The sequence below is a fragment of the Lemur catta genome, chromosome 1 (assembly GCF_020740605.2).
Source record: "Lemur catta isolate mLemCat1 chromosome 1, mLemCat1.pri, whole genome shotgun sequence".
NCBI lineage: Eukaryota > Metazoa > Chordata > Mammalia > Primates > Lemuridae > Lemur > Lemur catta.
Window position 1 is genome coordinate 160,064,939 of NC_059128.1, and position 23,633 is coordinate 160,088,571.

Sequence of the window (23,633 nt, forward strand, 5' to 3'; positions counted from 1 at the left end):
GGTTGGTTTTACACATCATTTTGTGATAATTAACTTATTGATCTTATTTAATAAACTTAAATAAGTTCAATTTAAAAAGGCTGTGAAGATTTTTTTCTACATCAAGAAAATATCAAAAGGCCTCTTATTGTACAAGTAGATAAGTAACAATGTAATTTAAAAACACATAGAATCTTGATTTTCTGAGAGACTACCGACGTTTATAAATTTAGGTGGGGTTTTTATGTGATCATGGATTCTCGGGTATTCTTTGGCTGAATGTAAACACATAAATATAACTGCAAGCTGGACTTTGAAAATATTGCTGAGATTTTTTTTTTTTACATATAAGTCTACACAAGCACATACATACACATAACAGGTGTGACTGGTGTTACAGACAAAAATTAAAATGTGCAAAAAGATTGTACGATATGTGACTTATTCTAATCTGAGTATATCAAAATAAATTGTTTTGTTAGAGAGCAGGATGCTATGGCACTGAAACATACGTTAAAATTTAATTGGGAAAAAGGCTATTGAAGAGAGGCTGAGGCAGGAAGCCAGGATGGGAGCACCTGGGTTGTGAAAATGAAAAAGGATAGTGGGGAGCATTTTGAGGTTAAATTGGCTTCTTCACAGCAAAGCACATGCTGGGGACTCTACCTGGAACATTCTTCTTCCTCCTGCCACTCCCTACCCATTCCTCTTTCTTTGTATGGCTGATTTTTTCTTACCCTTTAGGTCTCAGGGCTAATGTCTTCTCAACAGAAATGCCTTCTTACTTTAAGTAGTCCCCACCAAATAACTCTAAGAAACTTGTTTATTTTTATCATAGCACTTATCACAGTTTTTGTTTGTTTGTTTGCATTGTGGTTGTCTGTCTCCCTATCCCATTGTCCATTTCCAGTCTTTAAACTCCATGAAAAACTATTATTTGTCCCAGCGTCTATTATTCAACAGCCATGTTGAATACCAGCTGTTCCACAGAGATCTGGTTCCCCTTACTGCTGTCAGGGAGCAACACAGGTAAGGTATCTCTGACCTATGAGAACCAAGCAGACTGTTGAAACATTTCCAAGTGGGAAGGTCTATAGATCCTTTTATCCTTCCCCTCCCCACAGACTGCTTCCTGTCCCATTTCAGGCTTTTCTATCAATTTAACATAGAACATATGTTTTATGGGTGGGACATTTACTCATTAAAGAGCTTTCATAAGCCACTTGAATTGTTCTTAGTAGTTTCAAATAGAGTTCCTTCTCTTCCCCCAGCAATGACATAATGACCAGAAGGTAAAAAAATTTCCATCTCTGTAGAATTTTATAAAAGCATGGCATGCTCTCATTCTATCATTCTAGTGGGTCTTGTTTAGTCTGGAGCAGTCTGCTGGCTGCTTTTAATGTTAGTTCAGGGTCTCCCGAGAATTTATAATTCTATAATTAATTTGTAACTTATCAATAAGGTGTGTGTATATTCATGCAGAAGCATTTGCTGAGTGTAGATGACATGGGAGCTCTGAACAAGGGGTCACTCTTGAGATATAAAGACTGAGGATCTGCCAGGCATGGTGGCTCACACTTGTAATCCTAGCACTTTGGGAGGCTACGGTGGGAGGATTGCTTGGGGCCCAGCCTGAGCAAGAGTGAGACCCCATGTCTACAAAAAATAGAAAAATTAGCGAGGCATGGTGACCCACGTTTGTATTTCCAGCTACTTGAGAGGCTGAGGCAGGAGGATCTCTTGAGCCCAGGAGCTGGAGGTTGCACTGAGCTATGATGACACTACTGCACTCCAGCCCAGGTGACAGAGTGAGACCCTGTCTCAAAAAACAAAATAAAGTAAAATAAAATGAAATAAAATAAAACATAAAAAAATAAAAAAGATTGAGGGTGACCTCATCCTTGTATTTGAGTTAATAAAAAACTAGCTAGGAAGACCAGACATTCATACATGAAACAACAAAAGGCAATTACTTTTGTAACAAGACTCTATGTGTGTGTGTGTGTGTGTGTGTGTGTGTGTGTGTGTGCGCACGCGCACACGCACATACAGCATTAGTACCTACAGAAAATCCTTGAATAATGTTTTGTTCAACATTTTGCTATAACATCGATGAGAAAAAAAATTAATCCATGGATGGGCTACTGTCTATGGAGTTTGCACATTCTTCCCACGAATGCATGGATTTTTCTCCAAGTACTCTGGTTTCCTCCCACATCCCAAAGCTGTGCACGTTAGGTGAACCTCTGTGTCTGAATTGTCCCACTCTGAGTGAGTATGTGAGCGCAGCCTGTGATGGGATGCCATTGTATACAGGATTGGTTTCCTCCTGCTCTGAGCTACAGGGTTAGGCACTGGCTACTGTGCCCCTGAACCGAAATAAGTGGGTAAATAATTATCTTACTTGTTTGTATTAATCTTTATTAAATGTATGTATAGCTCACATTTATTTCAACATTTAGCATTAGAAGTGTTTGATGTTTATTTAGAAGTTTGTGCCAAAAAAAAAAAAAAAAAAGTTTGGTGATTTTTTTGTGGTGAGAAATATGCCACAGGAACTTGACTCTTGGTTTTGTTATACGTCATTTTACTTATAGTAGCAGCTTCCAAGACCCTATGGACAGTGTTAAGTGAGGACTTATTGTATAAATATGCATACATATAAAGACTGAATGGAAATACAGCAGAAAAATAGCTTTTTGAATGATAGACTCTTCAGTAACTCTTTTAAAAAGTTTTATTTGTTTCTCACATAAAACACAACACAAATTTATTAGTTTTAAAATTCTTTTAAAAAGAAAAATAAAAAGAAAAACTTTTATTTTTGGTTGTAAGGGTTTGAATCAGAACTTTGTCAATTTAGGTAGAGGAGAACACACAAAAAAACTCCCCTTCATTTATGTCATTTATATTCAATAATGTGAACTTTCATCAAAAAATCAGCTTAGACAGTTATGAGGCTTAAACCATATTTTCTTTGTTAGAGATAAGGTGTACATTAAGGCTTTTACACTGAAGGGGCTTAAATAATTTACACAGAAGGGAAAGAAGAATTTTTATTAGATTTCTTTGGAATTCAAGAATTTGTGCTTTATTCTTACTTTGACTCTTTGTTACATAAATCCTTTGAAACACAAAATGTCTTAAAAGGGTTTAAAATAAATCCGTGGAAATTCAAGCTTTAACCCCAAATGCCCTCCTTAGCAAACAGTGATTTAAAAAAGTTCCCCTGATAATAAAACAGGAAACCACAAAGGAAAAGTGTCACAACATGAAGCAAGAAACCTTTTAATCAAGCTATCAAGGGTCCATTTTGAGATGTGTAATTAATACAGCTTTTGGTTAAAATTTCATGAAGAATGTTGTCTTCTACTGGGATCACTTCAAGTCTGATTGAATTTAGCTATGTGTTTTGCATATCAATTTAGATTAGAAAGTAAAGATGGGACATTGATTGTAGTTATTAATTTGGCATTTGTTCTAACAAGTGCATTCACTGCTGTTTTAGTTAGATGACTGGCAAACAATATTATATTTCTTGCCTCTTCCGGAATAATCTCTTTAGATCTCTTAGGTATATCATAAATATTTTGATCAGATTGCTTTAGTAATCTATGAGCTTAGAAAAACTTTAGGAGGCATATAGAAGTTGCCTTCTGGGTAATATAGTTGTTATTGTCAACCTGAAGAATAAAACATAGAAGACACATGCTATAGGTACTGAGATGTAAATTGTTATCGATGTGCAAGGAAGAATATTTCATTTAGATATGACTAGTGAGAAATTACAGGCAGGAACCCATCTCTTTCTAAGGATAACTTTAGAGATTGAATGTGAAAATCCTAATATTCTGCAAAAATCAACATCCATGTATTTTTTTCCTTTTAAAGTTTAAATTAAAAATATCTTTTTTAAGAGATTCAGTCCTATACAAGGGAAGAATTTCTTAATCTCTCAACTATACATAGTGCTTTTCCAACTTTAGTATGTACCACATGGGAGCCTTGCAGATTCTGATTCAAGAGGTCTGAGTGGGGCCTGAGAGTCTGCATTTCCAATAAGCTCCCAGGTGATACTATTGTTGGTTATTGCTCCACCACACTTGTTTTGCCTGGGTCCATTACCTCTCTTTCCCTTTGATGCTTTAGTTTCACGATGTTCATAGAGTTTTGAAAACAAAACTTTTACCCATACAGACACCAGTTTTTCTATTAATGACTAATTTGTAATATTTTAAAAGGTGGAATCAATGAATTTTGTGAGTTGCAGGCAAAAATGAAGAAGAGGCCTTGTCACCGTAGTGTGATATAGAGGTTTGAAAAAGCCCTGGGGTTCCTTTCCCAACCCCAAATCAGAAACTCCTCTGAATCTGTGGCATTTGAAGGTATTTTCCCAAATCCATCAATAAGTATGTGCCTTAATTTTCAGCTTAATAAGTTTCTAAGAGTAGGCTCTTGGTTGCATTTCAGTCTTTGAATATCAAAACCAAAGTATATAAATCAGAGTAAATTTTCCAGCTTATAATTATCTTTCTTTCTTTCTTTTTCTTTCTCTTTCTTTCTTTCTTTCTTCCTTTCTTTCGACAGAGTCTTGCTTTGTTGCCCGGGCTAGAGTGAGTGCCATGGCATCAGCCTAGCTCACAGCAACCTCAAACTCCTGGGCTCAAACGATCCTACTGCCTCAGCCTCCCAAATAGCTGGGACTATAGGCATGCGCCACCATGCCCAGCTAATTTTTTCTATATATATTTTAGTTGTCCAGATAATTTCTTTCTATTTTTAGTAGAGACGGGGTCTCGCTCTTGTTCAGGCTGGTCTTGAACTCCTGACCTTGAGCGATCCACCCGCCTCGGCCTCCCAGAGTGCTAGGATTACAGGCGTGAGCCACCGCGCCCGGCCTTCTATTTCTTAATAAAATTGCTCCCTTTCTTCTAGACTTGAAATTAGAAATGTTAAGGAAAAATATCTGCTAAATATGCTTGTGATCTTATCTCCAGTAGCAATTACAGCAGACAGTTCTAGTTTAAAATCCATTCTTGCAGTGCTTTAGAAATAGCTGGAAGCATTGTATGTTGAGTAGCAATGTATGTACATCATATATATATACACACACACACTAAAACTCTTAATCTAAAATTTTTCTGCTTTTGAAAAGGAAACAATTATATATGTAAATAAACAAATAAAAGACAAAAGTACCCAATAAAATGTTTCTTCAGTTTTTCTTTCTTGAAATTATTTATTCTGTATAACTTTAAATGTTTCTTTTTCTTTGTTACAAAAGAGAAAAAAAGTAATTACCTATAATAGCAGTAACAAAAGATGATTAATAATACTTTGATTTATTTTTTTTTAAGCCCTCTTTTGTATAAATGTATGCATATATATTTATTATTTTATAACATAAGTTATATTATATTTATTATTTATTATATTATAATATATATTATATATTATGTGTGTGTTTAAGTGTATCTATATTTTGTAATTTTCTGCTTTTATCCCTTGACAATGTATCAACATCTTTCATGATCATTCAATGTCACTATATGGTATCATTTATGATGGTTCTATTTATTTTATTGGAAGAATATACTATTTACTTAAAATATTATATTTGTTTTGGGCTATAAAAGCAATTTATACTTTTAACATTTTATCACGGGAAATTTCAGACACATAGGAAGGTAGACAGAATTATTTACTGAACACTCAGCTTCACAATCATTAAGACATGATCTTATCTTTTGTAACTCCCTACTCATTCCTTTCACACTTGGATTATTGGAGAAGGAATCCCAGACATATTATCATTTAAAAAATTTTTTTTTATTTCAGCATATTACAGGGGTACAAATGTTTAGGTTACGTATATTGCCCTTGCCCCAACCAAGTCAGAGCTTCAAGGGTGTCCAGCCCCCAGATCACACATATTATTTTGTCTCAAAAATATTTCAGTGTATCTTTCAAATCTAAGGCTCTTAAATAATATACTAGGATGAGCAAGAGTGAGACTCCATCTCTACAAAAAATACAAAAATTAGCCAGGCATGGTGGCACGTGCCTGTAGTCCCAGCTACTTGGGAGGCTGAGGCAGAAGATTGCTTGAGCCCAGGAGTTTGAGGCTGCAGTGAGCTATGATGAGGCCACTGCACTCTAGCCTGGGTGACAGAGTGAGACCATCTCAAAACAAACAAACAAGCAAACAAAAAACCTGAAAAAACCCAAACACCAAAAAACAAAACAAAAAAAGAGAAAAAAGTATAACCATAAAAGCTTTATCCCATTTAACATCCAGTCAGTGCTCAGATTTTCTTGATTGTTTTATAAACATTAATTTGTTTGAATTGGCACCCAAAAAGCAATGCATTTTATTGTAAAAAATTGAACAGTACAGATGTTCGTGATGCAGAGAGTGAATAATTCTTTCTCTGCCTGAATTCCACTCCCAGTGATAACCACATGAGCATTTATCTGTATATTGTTCCAGATCCTAGACAATGCCTTTTCTGTATCAATCTAATGACTCTCAAATGACAGCTATTCTGTCTCGTCTTTGAACCAGTACATGATTTAGCATACAATAATTCTAATTGTATATATAATTGTATATATTTTCTTACCAGGCAAGACACTTTATATCCCTAAATTAACAGTGTAAGCAGAGCTTTGGAAATATTTGAAAGAGAGCAAAATATCGATTGATAAATTAGGAAATTTATGATCATGGTTTTGAATTGATTTTCTCTAATTCATGCATACCTGATTCTTCTATAAACATGCTAATACTGATCCTTGCTAATCCTACACATTTTAATTTTAAATGACCATATAAACATCTAACCAGATGCTATTTCAGTAATTTATAGACCAGTTGTCTTTTTATTGCTACCCTCACAAAGGAAGCAAGTTTGTTTGGTGAGAGATGATGAAGGCATGAAGCCTCACTGTTTTCCCGTAAATGAGAAAGCAGCTTTACTTTTCCTGGGGTTTATAATCTTTCTTTCACTTCTGACAAATTCCAACCTAAAAACAATGTCTTTTGGGATGAGTGCTATAATTATGCTCTTGTTAATAACTGCCACGTCTACTTGTCTTGGCCAGTTGTTCCTGTTAACTATCTTTTTCAGAGTTGAAGAGTAAGGATTCCGTGTCTTTGGTGGTTCTAAAAATTTCACCACAATTTTACTTATAGTGGTAGCATAATTTAAAGGTACCTTACTGCTTGTATGTGTCTCTCTCACTTGCTTGAATTAAATATTACTATTCTAGTTACTATTTCTGCATAAGAAATTACTACAGAATTTGTCAGCTTAAAACAACTATTTTTATCATGCTCCTGAATTCTAGAGTCAGGAATGCAGATAGAGCTTAATAGGGATAGATTGTCTCTGGTCCAGAATGCCTTGGCTGGGAAGACCAAAAGGCTGAGGGTGACTTGATGGTTGGTGATTGGAATTATGTGAAGGCTTGTTCACTTGCTTGCCTGTTGCCTGGGCTGGAGTGACTCAAAGGCTAGGACTGTAGCAGGAGTGTCTACATGTGGCATCTCTGCAAGGCTTGGCTTCCTCACATGCCTTGGTGGCATCAAGGTAGTGGAACTCTTACATGGTGGCTTAGGGATCAAAATTTGAGTGTTCTGTGTACAATGCAGAAACTGTGTAGATTTTTATGACCCATTTCATAAGTCACATAGTCGTGGGAAGGCAGTCCACTTTGGATGGTAAGTGAAAGTGTAACCATCTGGCTCTAATCATGTTGCTCTGAAAAGGGAGAAGGGAGCATGTTTATTGCTATACTTAATAATAATAGTTGGGCTGTAATTCAGAAACTTTGTGTTTGCTTTCAGATAAAAAAATTAAAGTAGACATTAAAAACTTATCAATGACTGCCATAATTTATTGGCCAGGGCAATCATAATCCTACCCAGATTCAGGGGAGGAATATCAAAAAATTGGGGCTATTTTAAAATCTTATCAGTTATCATACATAAAATTCTGTTTTTGTTTTTTTTCTAGTCATGGAAAGGAGTTATCTGACAGACTATCCTCATGTATAATATTCATGATATGATATTATTTGCTATATCACATACAACCTTATTTACTTGTAGAAGTTGGAAAGACTTAAAACATTAAAGCTATATTAAACAAAGTACATTTAATTTAGTTCTGAAGATCCATAAAGCAGTTTAGGGTACTTCAGCATCAAAATTATGAACACCAAGTTCATTGAAAGATGTATTTGAGTGCCATTAAGAGGGCAATAGACAGTAAAACCTGCTTCCTCTTTTATGGTGGTCAGCATGTCAATCACAGCTCAAGACTTCTATACATGTCTGCACTGCATATTGCCACAACACTGTTATTGCATCCTGGTAGATGATAATTTCACATTTGAAGTGAGTGGTTTAATAAACAAAAACAAAGAGTCCAAAATGTGATTTAACTATTTTCCATTACACCTGTCCATGCTCCATGGCATCCTGTTTTTCTGTGCTTTTTTTTTGTTGTTGTTCATTGCATTTTCCTTGCCAGGAATGCCCTTCCCAGCTGTCTCTGCATATGCAAATCTTTCTCACCAATCAAACTTTTATTGGCATTGGTATCTAGGTTATCTCAATAAGGATTCCAACTTTTGAAAGTTGGAAAAGAAAAATTATTTCAACATAAAAGCAATTAAGTACACGGAGGTTGATTTCAAAACTCGAGTGCCCAGCAAAATTTCTCTAGCAATTATACATCTTCCAAGATAACTGATTCCCACAGTCTCCTCTCTCTATGACTTTTCCTATTTTCCCCTTCTCCTTTTCAGTTAATGTCCTCAGCTCATATTTTAATGAGGAATGGCAATCATTAGATGGGAAGGTCCTTATCTACGTTCCACCAGATCTATTAGCACACCTGCATCAGCCTCATTGTCTCTATCTTTGCTGCTATTATTCGTGAGGAAGGCTGAAATTCTCAAGGACTTTATTCTTTCTCTTCCCTTTCTCCCTCTTCCATTATCATTATTTTTCTTGCACTCAGCATTCTCATCAGACACCACCACCAACAACCTTTGGGTTCTTTATCTAATCAACAGCTCTTCGTTGACTCTCACATTCTCCTCCAGCTACAACACATTTTTAACTCCTCTTCACAGTCAAACTTCTCACAGAATTGTCTGTACTTCTGGTTTGACAAAACCAGAGAAGATAGCATTACCTTATTTTCACATCTGGCAACCCTCTTTCCCCTCAAAAAAGGAGAATAGAAATGCTAACCCATACTATAATAGAAAACAATAGAAATATAAAATCATGAAAGAGGAACAAGGGAGAAGTGAAGCAAAGATATCCACATCTATAGACCTTAAAGAGCACCAAAGCAGACTTTTTCAAGCTGAGAGGTCCTTCTTGAAGTTCAAAATCCAAATTCCTATTGTAACAAGGGAAGGAGGGTAAAAGAAGAAGGGGCAAAAATCTTCCCTTAATGTGATTGGTTTTGAAAATGAAGTTTTTGTTGAACACAGCATACCACAGAGGCAATCAATATTTGCAGGGAACTGTTAGTGAGGCAGGGTAGTGGAGAGACATTCTACATAAAGCTGCTTAGCTCCATTGGCTGGGAAGAAGTAAGGGCTCAAAGAATATGCACCAGTGTAGGTCATAAGGAAAATTCCTCTAGCCTGGGACATGGTCTTGTTTCTTTCTGCACAATCATTTTGCCAATAGCTTGAAGAAAAATATTCAAAGGTGAATAAGTAAACAAGGAACAGAAGCAGAAGTTAAAGAATAACAAGAGAAATGTAAAAGGGGGACTGGGGCAGCAAAAAATACAAGAAAATGTACCACAGAGAAGATGAAAATTGCACATAAAGGATGGTTCAATATGTGCAAATCAATAAACATGGTACATCACATCAAGAGAATCAAGGACAAAAACCATATGATCATTTTAATCGATGCTGAAAAAGCATTCAATAAAATTCAAAATCCCTTCATGATAAAAACCCTCAACAAATTGGACAGAGAAGGAACGTGACTCAGCATCATGAAGACCATATGTGACAAACTCACAGCTAATATCATACTGAATCAGGAAAATTGAAAGCCTTCCACTAAGATCTGGAATAAGACAAAGATGCCCACTTTTACCCTTTTCATTCAACATAGTACTGGGAGTCCTAGCCAGAGCAATTAGACAAGAGAAAGAAATAAAGGGTATCCAAATTGAAAAGGAAGAAGTCATATTGTTCTTGTTGTATGTGAGGAATGTTGTAATAGCTATAACCATTAAAAATGTACAACTAATAATTTAATGAAGGAAAAAGTGGAGATAAAAATACCTAATAAATCCAATATAAGACAAGAAAAGAGAGAAAAAGGAATCTAGAACACACAGGACAAATGGAGAACAAATACTAAGACAGCAGATATAAGCCAAACTACATCAGTAGTTACATTTAATCAAAATGGACTAAATGTTTCAATTAAAGGCAAAACAATGGCTATAATAAATTTAAAAAGTCCTCCTATATGCTGCCTGCAAAAGATAAACATTAAATATAATGGCACAAAAAATCGAAAGTAAAAGAATGAAAAATGATATACAACACAAATACCAGTTTTTAAAAAGTGTGTTTATATTAATATTGGACAGAGTAAATTTAAGGCAAGAAGATTGTTGGGGATAAAGAAGAATATTGCTCAACAAATTTCAAAGGCTTGAAATCGTAGAGATGCGAGGAATGTCACTCAAAAACTGCTTCCATTCCATAACATTCACATCACTAACAAAGGCTTTCTGTGGCAGCAGGGGCCACCCTGAAAGGCAGTCTACTCTGATCAACTGCTCAACTTCCACACCTTTGGGGATGTTATTGTTTTATGCAGGTGGAAGGCTCACTTCCAGGTGGGAGGCAAGTCTTTAAAATGTATTACCTGTAAGCTGATTTATCATTTGTTTTTTCCAGCTAATATTAATATTTTTATTTTTATTCATAAATTTAGCTCCTCAACGGGAGTATAAACCTTCTGCAGCCAACAACTATTAGTCTTCTAGAGCATTTGGAAAAGTCCCTGGATCTGTGGATACTTCATAACTGCTGATGACATTGAGACTCAACATCTTTATAAAACTTTTCTTCCCCAGTACTTTGAGTTGCTGTTTTATTAAACTTTTAATTTTGAAATAATTATAGATCTACAGAAGTTGCAAAAATGGTCCATAGGGTCCTGTGTACCTCTCCCTCAGCTTCCCCCAGTGACGACAGATAGATATCTCACTATAGCACAATATCAAAGCCAGGAAATTGATATTGCTACATTACAAACCTGATATAGTTTTCACCATTCTTACATGAATGTGTGTGTGTCCATGCAGTTTTTTCCCATGTACAGATTCATGTGACCAGTAACACATTCAAGATACAGACCTATTGCATCACCATAAAGAGGTGGTTCATGTTACTCCTTCATATTTGCACCTTCATTTTCAGTCCCTGTCTCCTGGCAACTACTAATCTCTTTTTCATCTCTCTTGGTTTGTAATTTTGAGAATGTTGTATAAATCATACAGTATGTAACGTTTTGAGATGAACCTTTTTCACTAAGAGTAATGCCCTTATGCTTTCTTCACTAAACACAATTGCACGTGAGATTTACCCAGATCGTTGCATGCATCACAGATTGCTCTTTTTCATTGCTGAGTAGTATTTCATTGTATGGATCAGAGTTTATTTAACCAGGACATTTGCGTTGTTTTCAGGTTTTTACAATTATAAATAAAACTGCTCTGAATGTTGTATGAAAAAAGGAAAACTTTGCATAAACATTTCTTCATGAATTATGAAAAACATAATGAAACTCACTTCTCTATCATAGGAGCACAAAGTAGAGAAAAAATAATTCAAGGAAAAGAGGATGAGACTACAAGAGAAGAGAAAACATGAGCTATCATAGCTCCAGAAAAAAGTGGAAGAATAATAATTCTTTATCAAAGAAATGAAGGTGAAATTGGAAGTAGCAAACAGGGAAATAGACTCATACTGAAATCTAGTAAGTGATGTAGAAGACAAGAAGAAGAAAAGTAAGGAAAGGAAAGTAGACATTTGGTAAAGTAGCAGGGAGAAGAAGCTGGATGAGTAGGCTTAGGAGATGTATTATTTACAAAATTTGAATCTCTGAGAAGAAAGTCAAAATTATAAAATAAAACAAATATTTAAAGAGTGAAATTGCAGAAAATTTTATAGAAACAAAAGAGGCCTTGAATCTATATAGTTTGAGAGAACACTATATCCTAGAAAAAATTAATATAGAGTGGTCAACACCGGTATGTATCCACTTAAAATTACTCCAATTTAGAGATTGAGAAATCCATGCAAAAAGAGCAAGACTTTTAAAAATACAATGAGAAGGTCAATATAAGATTTACAGATATACACTGAGAAGCATAATTCACCTATCAGATTGGCAAATATCAAAAAGTTTCCTATATTGTTTTGGCGAAAGTGTGGGGAACACATAGTCTCATATACTGCTGGTGGATGTACAACTTTTATGGAGATCAATTTAGCAGTTGTTATCAAAATTACCAAAGCACATGCTCTTTGACATAGCAATTCCATTTCTAAGTTTATTTTGTAGAGACAGCACACCTTTACAAAATGACATATGTACAAGTATATTAGTTTCAGCACTGTTTGCAATGGCAAAAGCTCAAATAGGGACTAATTAAACTATTAGATTCATTCAGGGAAGTACTACCCAGGTTTAAAATGATAAAGGAAACTACATGGTGGTATAAAATAATGTAAGATATGTTTTTAGGTGAAAAAAGCAAGGCACAGAACTGTGTGTATAGTGCACTAATATTTGTGTAAAAAAAGAAATAAAAAGACAAGCATATTTCTTACATATGCACAGAATACCTCAGGAGGAACAGTGAGGCTTGGGTATACCTGAGGGAAACTTCCTCCTGCATATTCTTTTGTACTGTTTTAATTTTGAGTCATATTAATGTATTTCCTATTCAAAAATTAAAAACAAAAGGAATTGTGTGTGTGGGTTGCTCTTGCTTTCCCCTCCCATTCATTCCTCAGCACACTGAAGCCGACATCCTTAGCATGCTACCAAAAGTGCTTTTGTTAAGGTCACCAATGACTTCTATGTTGCTACTTCCAAAGACAGCTTTTCAGGTTTCATTTTACCAAACTTTTGAGTACCGTTAGACTCAGTTTACTGTTTTCCTCTTGAAATAGTTTCTGTTCTTAGATTCCAGGACAACATCCTCTCTTGGTCTTCCTCTTACCTTCTTGTTGCTCCTCACTCTCCGTTGTACATGTTAACGATTCCCTGGTCTCAGTTCCAGGTACCCCTCCCCTGCCTACATTCTCTCCCTAGGTGAACTCATCTGTTTTCATTGCTTAACTATCATCTGTACACAGATAGTCCTGCTTTCACAACACAAACTCGTTTTTCTCCTAGTAATTCCCATCTCATTAAAGTTCCTCACCTTTTTGGTACTTGAGCCAGACCTGAAGAGTCATCGTTGCTTCTCTCAGCTACCGTAATCCACCCTTCCCCAACATCTAATCCATTAACAAGTCCTCTTGTTTCCACTTCCAAAATATATCTCAGCTCCACCCATTTTCCCCATGTCCATGGCCACCATCCTAGTCCATTCAGCCGACCTTTCTCTGAGCTATAGCAGGACTCTTCCCACAGTCCCTCCCACTGTGGTTCTTGCTAGCCCACACCTCGGACATCTGTTTCCCATTCAGCAGCTGGAGTACTTTTTATTTCAAACTTTGATAAGATCATGCCAAAGCCTGTGCATGGCTCCTGCTGCACTTAGCAGTACACCTTAGCACTGCCTACTCCATGGTGTTTGAACCAGGCCATCCTAACTCTTCAACCCCATTGTGTACACTTTCCTCCCCAATCACACTGATCTACTTTAGGTTCCTGGAATATGGCAATCTCCTTCCTACCTCAGAACTTTTGTCCATGCTGTTTCTTCCACTTGGGAAACTCTTTTTTTTTTTTTTTTTTTCTGAGACAGAGTCTCACTCTGTTGCCCAGTCTAGAGTGCTGTGGCGTCAGCCTAGCTCACAGCAACCTCAAACCCCTGGGCTCAAGTGATCCTACTGCCTCAGCCTCCTGAGTAGCTGGGACTACAGACACGCGCCACCATGCCCTGCTAATTTTTTCTATATATATTTTTAGTTGTCCAGATCATTTCTTTCTATTTTTTCAGTAGAACGGGATCTTGCTCTTGCTCAGGCTGGTCTCTAACTCCTGAGCTCAAACAATCCGCCTGCCTCGGTCTCCCAGAGTGCTAGGATTACAGGCATGAGCCACCACACCTGGCTGGGAAACTGTTTTCTTGCCTTTCTTATGCCTAGTTCTTTAACACATCTTAGCTCAAATCTCTTTTTCTCAGAGAGGACTTTTCTGGCAAGCCTGAATAGAACTGGCCTTCTCCAGATATTTGCTACCATAGCTTTTATGATATCCTCTCTAACCACTCTGTTTTTGAGTTCTTTTAATGTTTCTGTAGTGTTTTTCAGTAGGTTAAAGGTAATGACTATTTGCCTATAGGAGTGGTAAGAGGACAGAGAATAATGTGTGCCTTGTTACCAGCAGGAGATATGAGAGTGTACATCATTTTCAAACTATATGTGCAATAAAAGAGACACAAACAAACCCACGAAAGGACTAATGATTATTATCCTGGCCCAAGGGAATTGGCAGATGGGGGAATAACATCCTTCGAGAGAAACAGGCATCCATTTACCATCTTGCAATCCCCAAAGATACCTAATTACCTCCAGCAGCAACATTCATTACAGTTTAAATATGGCATATTGTATTAGATTTTGAGAACAGTTAGGACTGTAAGAGGTTTTTAGAGTACATCCAGTGTGTCTTTCCTTTTTCTAATAAGCTCATTAAAAACTGGAGAGGTTGAATGGTCTGCCCAAGGTCATCCCACTACTAGGTGGACTTGCTGGAATTTAGAATTCAGAGAGCCTACCTTCTGCTCTGGGAGATTTCCACTACACTCTATTAATGCCCAAGCTTTGAATTCCTAAAGGAGCCTGAGAACTATATGGACCCAACGAAGCCTTTTAAAAAATATTTTTTTCCAGCAATCTCCAAAATAGGAGTACACCAGATTTTTTGTCTATATTTCTTTCTTTCTTTCTTTTTTTTTTTTTTTTTACCGTGCAGGCTTTTAATGTCCTTTCTTAATAAAAAACAACCTTTGAAAATATAAGCCAGGCAATCATTTAAAAACCAGAAAATAGAGATCAGTAAAAATGATAACAATAAAAAGTATCCACAAATTTTGCCCTCAGCCCCTGTATAACAGCATTTTGATGTTATATTATTTCTTCTTAAGGATGGCTCAGTACAAAATTATCTTCTTTAATCTTGAGTCTATGACTCTGCTACTAACTAATGTCAAAAGAGTGGGGCATAAGTTTCTTATCTCTATAAGTTTATCTAGAAGCTATGAGAGGGTATGACAATGAAGTAGGTACATATTTTGGGTTTAAAAACTTTTTAAATTTGTTTTAAGACCTCTTCAGGGAGACCTCAAATGTTTTCACTGGAATGTGCAAAGTAGGGGAAAAGTAATTTTTTTAAAAAAATGCTAGGTCTCTGAATATATTAAGCCTGCTTTCCGTAATTCACCTCATTTGATTTTAGCCCCATGAAACAGATGTGTGGGTGGGCTGCTATGGTTGTTTTTTCTTTCGGTGCTGCTGTTATTATTTTTTCTCTAAATACAAACACATTTTATTTGCCTAAGATCCATGTTAGGAGCTTGGAGGGGAGGGGCCTCCTGAGATGTGATGCTGAAGTGTACGTAGGTGCTGTCCCAGATGGTTACAGATGAATTAGACTTTCAAGGAGGAAAGGATGACAAAAAATAATTCCAACTCCAGTTCAGCAAGTTAAAGATGCCAACATGTTTTGTTATTTAGTCCCCGAGGAGTATATTAAAAATATATTCTTTCTATAATGCACTTTGGAACCAATAAAGAGAAAAATAAAAGCCTTAAGGTACCTTAGTGTGAGTAAGTCACTGGAAGTGCCAGGACTTTCCTCCTCACATCATTACACCAAGATCTTCAAACACTGAGTTTAAAATAAATGCTCCTCTCTCTTCACGGTCAAACAGAAAGCTTTTGAGTGTAAACTTTGTAGTCTGACAGATCTGATTAGGAGCTGTCCATTTTTGGGCAAGTCTTCTGCCTGAGGCCCATTTTTCTCTCATAGCATTGTTATGAAAATTAAGTGAAACAATTAGACAATTGGGTTTGCACAAAATCTCAGGTTCAACAAATATCTCCTGCTTTATTTCTGGCAGGTGAGAGGAAGGATGGGAAGGAGGAGGTCAGGAAGAGATTTTGAGAATGGGTTACGAACCAGGATTGGAGAGTTGCTATGCTACTGTGAGAAGGTTAAACCAGGTTTTAACCACAAAAATGCCTTCATTACTTCATGATACTTTTCCAGTGTGATTTCATACAGCTCCTGTTGTTAAAAATTTTAATTTCAAGGTGTAATAATTAATTATGCTATTTGTGATGGTAGCAAATGTGATCAGTAGCTCTATTTAAAAAACAAATTCCTCTTTAAGAACTAGGAGGCTTTGAGCATCAGCCAGCATCATCCTATGTAGTCAAATACTTGTACTTTTCAATGACCTTGGAGCTGTGTTTTTTTCCCACCTTCTTCTAAACCCCCTGATGTGTCTCTTTGCCTAATCAGAAATAAAGCTGAACTTTTCCGCCACCCACTGCTTCCCAATGTATATGGATGGCTTTCTTTGAGTTGTGCCCAAAATAACTCTGATCTGAAAGCAACACTAGGAAATTCAATCATCTATGAAAAGAAAAGTGAAAAATAAAAGCAAAGTCAAGCCCCTTGAAAGTTCAGGCTCAGCTCTGGAAAATATAAAAAAGGGGATTGAGGTGAATCTATTTCTGGAAATCCGATTGCTCCAGCACAATGCGCTGAACAGTGGGAGGATCCTTTTGTGGCTAATGCATACTCAGAGAGCCTTGCAACACTGTGTCAGCCTTTTAACCCGCTGGAGAACAAAGTTAGTCTCAGCTGCCTGTCTTACACAGAGGTTAATTCATCACTTGAGAGTTTTCCCCAGTGTGATATACTATAGCACCTACTCTGGTTTTTTAGATCTGCTAGGTATTGGCAGAGAGACATTGAGAATTCAAGGTAAAACATCCAAACTGATTCTGAAGTTTATATTTTATTGTTTGGTTTATTTTCCCTCCTCACTAACTAATCTAATGAATGCACTTTTCTTTCAGGGACATTTCCCTGAATCAGGGCATCCATGTGCATGTCTCCCACACTATAATGAGACTTTTTCTTAGGCCTACTGTGAGAGAACTAGGACAAATCATGACAGAACAGCCTGCCAGTGGCTGCTAATGCAAACATAGGCAGTGATGTTGATGGGAGCTGCTGCTGCTGCTCCTGGAATTACAGCCTCCTTTTCCTCACTCACCCCAGCTCCTGCCTTCTTAAACCCACTGCTGACAGCCAGGCATGAAGCATCACTGAAAGTCTCTAAAAAAAACAAAAACAAAAACAAAAAAACCCAATCTTATATTCCTCAGGGCTTCTGGATTTGTGTGCACTCTATTCTTTTCTGTTTTCCTATTTGGCCTTGGTTTAGTTCCTTAGGGATGAAGATTCCATCAGATTCATCATAAGCAGACTCCAGCTTCTAATAGGTCTGTCTGCACTTGTCTTTCTTTTCCTATGCTGAAAAGTATGTTGGAAAAATAAACCATAGTAATTATCAGCTCAACTCAACAGAAAACAACAGCCAAAAAAAATCCTTTCACTTGGAATTATCTGGCTGTTTCCAGGTGAAAGATTTCATTTTGCCTTGGACCATCAGAATAATTGCTTCATTTTCCCACTTTGCTTTGCTAGTGCCCTAAATGTTACTCTGAGCTTTGAATCTTTTGTCTGGTCTCTTATTCCAGCTAATGTTTTTGCCCCATCTCCCTCCCCCTTCCTCTATTACCTGTAACCAAGGAAACTGATACATGCTAAAAGCTTTCTGGTAAATTCACCTTCCATAATTGCCTTCTTCATTGCTGGCCTTTTTTCCCCCTCTTTTTCTTTGGATTTTATAAAAAACAACACTCCTGTGAAGGGAGAAACCACTGGTTCAGATAAACCCAGGACGACGATGCGTGAATAGACCTTGGCAGGTCATGAAGTTACCCGGGAATCAGGTTGCAGGGAAATACTATTTTTGAGTCTGTTTTATACCTTACAGTGGATAGTAGGAGTGTAGTTGTATTAAATAAATAATCTTAATATGTCAGATGAGCTGGGTAATATCTTTGAAAGTAATAAAAAAATATCATGGCTGGTCTTCCCCAAGTCTTTTGAGCATGTGTCATCTAACATAGCAGCCACTCGCCACTGTGGTTACTTAAATTTAAACTGAATAGCACAACAAAGTGACTGTAGTCAACAATAAGTTATAGTGTACTTTAAAATAAACGAAAGAGTGGAATTGGAATGTTCCTAACAAAGAAATGATAAATGTTTGACGTGATGGATAACCCAATTACCCTGATTGATTAATACATATTGTATGCCTCTATCAAGACATCACGTGTACCCTGTAAACACACACAACGATTATGTACCCATAATAATGCAAATGAAAAATTTCAATTAAAAATAAATTTAAATTGATTACAATTAAATAGTTTAAAAATTCCATTTCTCAATCACACCAGCCACATGTCAAGTGTGGAACATTTCCCTTGTGGCAGAAGTTTTTATTGACCGTTTGGCTCTAGGTATCAATTTGCGTTAAGTTGTTTCCCATCCAGGAATGGTAGCTTCCCACATCACTGCCTTTGCAAAACCTAGTGGCTCCCTGTCACCTCCTCCATATGTTGTAAGACTGCTCCATGCTGCATTTTCCAGTTTTTAAATTTCTTAGGTGGAAATTACAGAGTTTAGGGTACAATGATACGTAGTTAGTGGTCTTAATTTATTATGTTATGTGTTAACCCTAGGGTTTTAAGCTATATTAAAACCTTTCTTGAGGACAAGAATTATGTCTTATAGTCTTATAGCCCCATAGTGCCCTGGAGAACTTTAGGACCATATTATTATAATTAATTTTTTTTTCAAAATGCTTTCCAGGACTAAGCTCAGGGATTTTACATGTATCTTCTTCTAGACTGTGGGCTTTCACAAGGCAACATTCATGATTTGTTTATTGATGTATCTATCTCAGAGCCTGATACGCAGTAGGTGCTCAATAAACCTAAAAAAAAGAGAGAATGATTTTATTTGATTTTCAAAACAACAGTGTGAAATGGGTACTGTCTTTATTTTTACAAATTCAGAAATTGAGGTTTAAGAAAGTTCAATGATTTGATGAGTCACGGAGCTGATAAGATTTGGATGTTTGCACCTCACTGCCCCTGCAGGTGACCTTTCTCTCCACTTGGTGTCCCTTCCTCCTTCCAGCACGGTAACCTGGACTTCTTCCATGGCTTCTTGAGGATCCTCAAGGGAGGAAGAGGTCTGAGATGCATGAAAATACTATTTCCTCATCATTCTATTGATCCAAGCAATAGAAAATCCAGCACAGATTCAAAGGGTGATGGTATGAGTTCCACTTCTGTATGCAGGAGTGGCGTCTGCAGACAAGGTGGGCAGGGATTGCTGGGGGACACTCTGGAGACTAGTTATCCTATGGAGTCACTATTTCTATAGGACAGAAATTTCCTGGTAGTATGGTTCCTTTTGTAACAATTCTCCCACCTCAGAATATCCTTCTGTGAGATTTGAAAGCCTTCAAAGCAAAGCTGTAAGCTACTGGAAAATTCCCACTAAAAATGTGACTTGGGTTTGATATTTAGAAATAAGAAGATCTCTGAAAAATTTAGGATGGCCTCTCTAGAAGGAAGCAAATATTGATCTCAAGACACTACACAAGGAACTGGTGCTTTTATCTTGTTTGGGGATGCTTGTGTCTCCCAGCAAGAGGCCTTTTGAATAAGTGCTACTATCCTGGGATTGAGATAGCCAGCATTTTTGCCCGTAGGGTAAAGTCCCTTAAGCTGTGAGGTCAAGACACTTGTATTTTCCTTCCAGAGGGAAAACAAGAAAGTTCAGGAAAAGACAGGAAAGACATTTCCCCCAAAGGATTCTTTTGGCATCCTTCTGTATCCCACTTAGCGACTTCAGATTTTTACAATCAAATAATGTCTTTTTAGCATATGATTATTCACACAACTGCACTTTTATAGTTGTGTGAATTACTCATGTTGGAAATAAGAAATAACACTTTAAAGAAAATCTTCTGAATTTATTAGGGTAATATTCTAAGCAATGCCTTTGAAAGAAGGAAATGTAACAGAGAAGCTCATGGATATTTTTTCCTTGTTGCGGTTAGAGAAGGATGTTAGAAGAATGCTGCTTTAGGGGCCCAAAAGGAGCAGTCAACATGGGAAGATGGAAGACAATAGAAGGTTTGAATTCTGTTCAGCTTCTGTCAGCTGAATCGTATTTTGGGGAGCAATTAATTATTCAACACAATGGGTGTTTTTAACAGCCCCCCGCACCCCACCCCATGAGTGCATGTGTGTGTGTGTGTGTGTGTGTGTGTGTGTGTGTGTGTGTGTGTGTGTGTTTCTTTCTTAAGTTTCCGTGGTAAAAAGGAAAATTACAAAAGCAGCTGAGCAAAGCATACTCTTAGGAAACACAAAATGAAGCTAGGCTCAGTTGGAAGTTTGGCTGTCAATTCCTCAGAGATGCAGTGGGCACAGCAGTCTTTTCTGTGAGCTCCCTTGATCCCGCACTTGGAAGTAGCTGGAAAAGTCGTATGCCCTTGATTGATAAAATAGAGATCTCAAAAAAGACATGGCCCCAAGTGGGCAAGACTTGATCCTGAATTATTCATCATTTTGAGAGCAAATGAGTCCTCTCAACCTCAAACTAGTAGGCTGGGATTTAGATACTAGCATTCTGCCTAGCATTGCTCTGATGTGATTTACTTTGCAGCAGAATTTAGAAATAAAGCTCTAGACCCCAATTACTGGGGGTCTCAGAATGATTTGATCAAACTCCTGTTCTGTTTACTATCACTGTGTAGCAATTTATTGCAAACTTAGTGGTGTAAAATAACAATGATTTCATTATGCCCCAAAGTTCTTTGGGTTGGCAACTCAATAAGGGCACAGTGGAGATGGAGTTCTTTGCTTGTAACATCTGGGCATTCAGCTGGGAAAATGCAAATGGCTGGGAGTTAGAGAATCTAAATATTTCCAAAGATGGCTTCTTCACTTGCAAGTCTGGATGTTGGTGTTGGCTTTTGTCTGGGACCTTGGCAGGTATGTCAACTTGAGCATCTGCATATAGTCAGTCTTTCCGTGGGACTTGGCTTCCTACAAAGCACTGGGGCCTTAGGGTAGTTGGACTTTTTGTAGGGTGGCTCAGAGCTTTAAATGTGAATGTCTTGCTTAACCAGGCAGAAGCTGTATCATCTCTTATGACTTAGCCTTGGAAGTCACAGAGTGTTACTGCTGCCATACTTCATTCATCAAAATAGTTGCAAGCCCACTCAAATTCAAGGGGAAGGGACATAGGTGCCACCTCTTAATGGGATGGTGATATATTAACAGTTACAGTATCGAAGAGCATGAAAGATGGGAGATATTATTATGGTCAGTTTGGAAAATACAATGGTTTACACCCCTGTTCACTTAGAACAGGGTTTAGGAATGAGGGTTACAGCTTGTCTGTATGACCAATGGAGGGTCATAGCCATTTACCGGTTACTCAGACTCATACTCTGCAAAATAGTGGACCAAAGAGCCCATGTCTCATGGCTGTGGAAGAGTGTATATCTCTTCTCTTCTCATAGCAGAGGCACAAGAACGTAAGCCATTGCATTTGGAGTTTTTTACATACCTATGGCTGGCTGACACAGGATATGAAATCAGTATATGTTGTTCAATTTAATTTTCATGTATCGGCAAATAACCAGTAAATATATAATTTTTAAATAATGTTGCTTAGGTATTGACATACACTTGTGTATATATGTGTGTATGTATGTGTAGAAAAATCTAGAAATATATCTAACAAAAGACATATGACACCTTTATGGACAAGAATATAAACACTTGTTGAAATATATTACAGAAGACCTCTTAATGAAGAAATAAATTTTCACAGATAAAGGTTTTACTATAGTCACCATGTTGGCTTTCCTCAAATTGCTCTACAAATTTAAGGTATTCCCATCAAAATCTCAACAGTGCTTTTTGTATGTTTGGTTGTTTTTTGTTTTGTTTTGTTTCGTTTCATTTTTGTTTTGGTAATATAATTCCTCTTTGCTTAAGTTAGCCAATGGGTTTCTGTTACTTGCCACCAATGAACCCTAACTCACAAAATAAGTTAATTTATAATCCATTCTCCCCTTCTTCAACTCTATCCTGTTGATAAGGATGGTATTTTGATATAGGCACAAGTTGCATGTAAGGACCTAAAAAGATGTGACTTTTCATCATTCCACTAGGTAAGGAGTGATCAAGAGTTAAAAACCACAGTTTCAGTGGCTCCAATTCAGTTTCATTACTATCTCTAAGGTTGCTAGCACTGTAATTAAAGTACTCCAAAATGACTTTTTTTCCCAGTTCACAATTATTCATCATTCATTCATTTTTATTCCACAATTAATCACTGAGCGCCAGCTTTAAGAGGGGTGCTGTGCTAAGTGCTGGAGATGAAATGGGGGAATAACAGCAATGACAACAACATGATTTCTGCCCTCATGTAATTATTAATAACATTCTCAGCAAGGAGACAGATAGAAATGGTGAAATAAGCACAAAATAATTTTATTTTATTTTTTAATTGACAAACTTGTATATATTTATAATAGCATATATATGCTATCATAACATATATATGCTATGATAGCATAGGATGTTATTTTGAAATATGTTTACATTGTGGAATGGTTAAACTGAGCTAATTAACATATGCATTACCTCACAGTTATCATTTTAATGTAGTGAAAACACTTAAAATCCACTTTCTTAGCAATTTTCAAGAATCCAATGCCTTGTTATGAACTATAGTCACCATCTTGTACAATAGATCTTTTGAATTTATTCCTCCTATCTAACTGAAATTTGTGTCCTTTATCAACATCTTCTCAATCCTCTCTCTCCCCAGCCCCTGGTAATAAAATAATTTTAGATTGTGGTAGCTGCTATGATGGAGGTAACATGAATGCTGTTTATCTTGTTGGATGCCACCACATGGAGGGGATGCTGAAACTTTTCAGAGTAAGCCTCTGTACTTTACATTCTTAGAAGTACGTAGTATTATTTGGCAAACATCCATCTTCCAACAGGATTCATAATATTTGGAATCAGACTATTATATACTGGTTTCTGTTTCTTAGATATCACAAGAAAACTTTGCCTGCACGTATCTACCATATTCCATATCTTCCGTTTATTAATAGAACTAATTTCTCCCATTAAATGACAAGTAAGAAAGTATCCGAGCCTAAAGTGCTGAGAAAATAACTCAATCTTTGGAAGTAGATTAGATTTAGAGGGAGTAATTC